Here is a 4,765-nt window from a genome sequence, read left to right as displayed (position 1 = left end):
ATTAGAATCTAAAGCATTTGTATTTCAAGTGGTAGTTTCTAAAAGAACTGTTAATCATAATTATACCTAATTTATAATACTTATGCATGTTTTTTAATATGAAATTTATTGTCAAATTGGTTTCCATACGACACCCAGTGCTCATCCCAAAAGATGCCCTCCTCAGTACCCATCACCCACCCTCCCCTCCCTCCCACCCCCATCAACCCTCAGACTGTTCTCAGTTTTTAAGAGTCTCTTATGCTTTGGCTCTCTCTCCCACTCTAACCTCTTTTTTTTCTTTTTTTTTCCTTCCCCTCCATGGTCATTGGTAAGTTTCTCAGGATCCACATAGGAGTGAAACCATATGGTATCTGTCTTTCCCTGTATGACTTATTTCACTTAGCATAACACTCTTCAGTTCCATCCACGTTGCTGCAAAAGGCCATATTTCATTCTTTCTCATTGCCAAAGTAGTATTCTATTGTGTATGTAAACCACATCTTCTTTATCCATTCATCAGTTGATGGACATTTAGGCTCTTTCCATACTTTGGCTATTGTTGAGAGTGCTGCTATAAACACCGGGGTACAAGTGCCCATATGCATCAGCAGTCCTGTATCCCTTGGGTAAATTCCTAGCAGTGCTATTCCTGGGTCACAGGGTAGATCTATTTTTAATTTTTTGAGGAACCTCCACACTGTTTTCCAGAGTGGCTGCACCAGTTTGCATTCCCACCAACAGTGTTCCGTTTCTCCACATCCTCTCCAGCATCTATAGTCTCCTGATTTGTTCATTTTAGCCACTCTGACTGGCATGAGGTGGTATCTCAGTGTGGTTTTGATTTGTATTTCCCTGATGAGGAGGGACGTTGAGCATCTTTTCATGTGCTTGTTGGCCATCTGGACTATGTTTTATAATCAACTTTATCTTCTGGTTATGGGTCTCATCTACTAACTATATATTTTTGTATTTTGTATATTTCTGATGCTCTGGCATCTGGACCTGGCACTGACCAGAGAGGACTGTCCACCCCAAGGTTATCTATTCCTGAGAAATAACAAACAACTTCCCAAGAGTGTGCCATTCACTTGCCAACGAATCCATACTCCGTATTCCCCCTGTCCCCACATTCGCTATCTGGCTTTTTCACTATAGGTTAATAATCCCCTGTCCTAATCACCCCAGGGTCAGGAACCAGACAACTCAGGACAGCCCTTAAATCCCCCAGCCTGCAAACTACTCAAACTAGCCAATCCTATACCTGCTTATCTGCCTCACCCATTCTTTCTCACGGAAACAACAAAGGACCTTGCCACATTTTCTTCCCATTTCTTCTGCCTCCTTACTGATCCTAGTGTTTCCCCATGGGCATGGCATATCCCACCACCTTGGAAGCTGCAATTAACAAATTATCTTTTCAGTGACAGTTCTCTCCTGATTTTTGTCCTCGCCAAACCTGAAAAGAATAACACCTAAATTTTAGAACAATTAAGCCAGGGTGGTTTAGCCTCAGACTGCTTTCAGCTCAGACAGAGACTGAGACTTAGATGGCTTTTGGATGTAGACTTGTCTCTTGGATTAGGTTGTGATTTTGCATTTTGGACAAGAACTAGAATGGTAATCCCCTTTTCTAATGACTAGAGCCTAACATAGTGTAGAATACATGGTGGTATATAAAAACAATTTATAAATTATAAAATACCATAAGCTATAAATTGTTAGTACATCAAATAAGAAAATACTAAGTACATCAAATAAAATAATACTAAGTACATCAAATAAAAAAATACCATTTTACTGGGCAGGTAAACCATTACCTGAGATATTATAAATAAACAATAATCACTATTATAAATATATAAATGTAGGTCATGTTTTTAGTTTTAATTATTTGTAGTTACCCTCGCTTATTACAACTATTTATAGACAAGTAAATAAACACACCCAAATTTCAAATTTTTCATGCAATGGATCATTTGACCCTCTGGTAGTATATGACTAATTTACTGTGTATAAATAATGACAATTTTTATTATAATCTAATGACTTCACTTAAGTAAGCTAACATAGGATCAGACCTCAGCCAGAATCAAAGAGTGAGCTTAGATGAATAAAAATAGTTAACCTCACTTATGAACATGTATTTTTCATTTTCTTCAGTCCCTTAATAAAGAGCAGTTAGTATTCCCATATACTAACTTTTCCATTCCCACAGCATTACATTTTCCTTCCCCCATGTCTTTATTTGTAAATATTTAAAACCTATAAAATGAGTGTATGCCTGTCCCTCACCAACTTGAATGCATTAATTTTTAATTTTTTTGCAGTATTTGTCTCCTTCTACTTGAATGCACATACACAAGCACACACATGCACGTTCACACACACACAATAACATACGTGCTGAAATATTAAAAAATAACCCACACAATATACAACCAAAGACTCTATGTATGTACTATAAAATAAAACCCATATATTCTTCTACCTTTGAGATACTGATATTGTTGAAGAGTTCAGGCCAGATGCCTTATATGTAGAAATAAGTGGACCATGCAAATGAGAATAAGCAAAATCTGTTTATTCAGAGCTTGTTGTACAAGGAAGTCAATCACCATCATTTGTGTTCTGGCAGATTCAAAGGCAGGCAGATGAGTGAGGAAGCATTTTAGTGGAAAAAAGAGACGGCTTCATGCCCGATTAGAGGCATTTACCTAAGGAAGCTCTTAGCTGGGCTACCTACACAGAGGTATGCTGTGTAATTTGTTATGTGGCAGGATTCTTGCACAGAGAGTCGTGACACTGAGGCTTTTCTTTCCAGGAAGCAACTGTATTCGTGCCGGCCCCAGCTCAGTTGGGTTCATACCCTAAGAACTGAGCCCCAAGCGCCACATGGCATAGTTTTTTATATATTCTCTATTTCTTTGTTTCCCATATATGGTAAAACAATCATGCAGTCTGATGAAGTGGTCTCATGTTACAAGGTTGTGAGGGATGGTGCCACGTATATGTATATCCAGGTTGCCTTGAGTTATTACTTTTTTTTTCTCCTTAGGGAGGGGACCCTACCACAGTTAGGGTACATATTTGGCTTTCTCCTATCAACCCTGAGTTAAAAGTGGAAGTAAAAATTAGGGAAGCTGTCAGTTATTAATCAGTTTTAGCCCTTTGGGGCCAAATTTTATAGGGGTTTTGTTTGACTTCCCAGGTTGGTTGGTAAAGAAATGTTCTGACTCTACAAGTCTTGTACAAGTTCAAGATTCTACAAGTCTTGTAGAGATATGGTAGATAGACTGGTTACTGTAGATTATGAGTTGTTTACAGAGCATGTTGCTCCAGATTGTGGGTCAAAATTCTATTTTCATGTATGGCCTAGACATTGTCCATTTGTATATTCAGTCTCTTATGAAATATCACACAACCTGGATATGGATGATCTGTTCTCATGATTACAACCTTATTAAACTTTGTTGCAAGTAACATTATGGTAGTATATATTTTTGTTGCATAACATATGTAGTAGGTAGGTATATAGAATTAGTGTGTCCTAATATTTATTAAGTTAAATCACTTGGATAATATGTTCATCAAATTCGTCCATTGAAAAGGATTTTTTTCTCTTTGCTATCAATAAGTAATTTGTTAGGTGATACTATGAGATACTGTAAATATCTTATAAATATCCTGGTATCCAATAACATTTTACCCAATTTTTAGCTCCATTGATGATTATTACATAGATGGTGGCAAGGTAATGATATTTCCAATTTTATCATTCTTTCTCTTCATATTAGCTTTCATTGTTCAGCAACTAAGAGCTTTCTCTTTACTCTTCCTTCCTTGTTAAAATATTATTATGGATCCATGGAAACTTTTGTTACTCAAATTTTTTAAATCTGTTAACATCAATCATTTTCTTATTTCGTTCTGTGCTTTTTTTTTTCTTTCAGTACACAATCTGTCCTAAATTTGTCTTATGGAAACACCTTTGAACCAGATTTTTGCCCTTTTCATACATGCACATAAATTTTTGAATACTCCCTTCCTTTTTAAAACACCATATTGCATGCCCATATTCTAGTTTGCCTCACCTAAATATGAAATCAGCCATTTCTCCAAAGAATATTGGTGCTTTTATTGGAAAACATTATTATTTTATAATTAATGGAGACAAAATAAAAATAATATTTTCTACCTTGCTGAAAATATTTTAAGAAAAGCTATATTAAAAATATTAATAATCTTAACATTAAACAATTCTGCAATGACCAAGTAATCAGTATCAGTATCATGTATACCTCCAAATTACTTAATAATTTTCTTAAAAAAAAACTTTTAATGTTTATTTATTTTTGAGAGAGAGAGAGACAGAGTGTGAGCGGGTGAGGGGCAGAGAGAGAGGGAGACACAGAATCCGAAGCAGGTTCCAGGCTCCAAGGTGTCAGCACAGAGCCCTACGTGGGGCTCAGTCTAACGAACTGTGAGATCACCACCTGAGCGAAGTCGGACACTTAACCAACTGAGCCACCCACATGCCCCAACTTAATAATTTTCTATGTCACTGGTTTATTGAGTGATACTTATCTCTGTTCTTTTCTTTGCATATGTAAATTCACATGAGTATTCATGGACTAAAGGGATAAAACAAAGTAAAGTCTTGCAAGAGACAAAATTATGTTAAATCAGATGTTTTCTTGACAGTGACTTCTTTTTTGCAATATATCATTAAATAAAAATGATAATGTCACTTTTTTCAAATTTCTGAGTATGGGTGAAAACAAAT

This window comes from Lynx rufus, unplaced genomic scaffold (genome assembly GCF_022079265.1).
Source record: "Lynx rufus isolate CCGP_SWC_20201006 ecotype Redwood Valley unplaced genomic scaffold, mLynRuf1.p SCAF_5, whole genome shotgun sequence".
Taxonomy (NCBI): domain Eukaryota; kingdom Metazoa; phylum Chordata; class Mammalia; order Carnivora; family Felidae; genus Lynx; species Lynx rufus.
The sequence above is the reverse complement of the archived record's forward strand: the minus strand, read 5'-3'. Positions refer to the sequence as shown.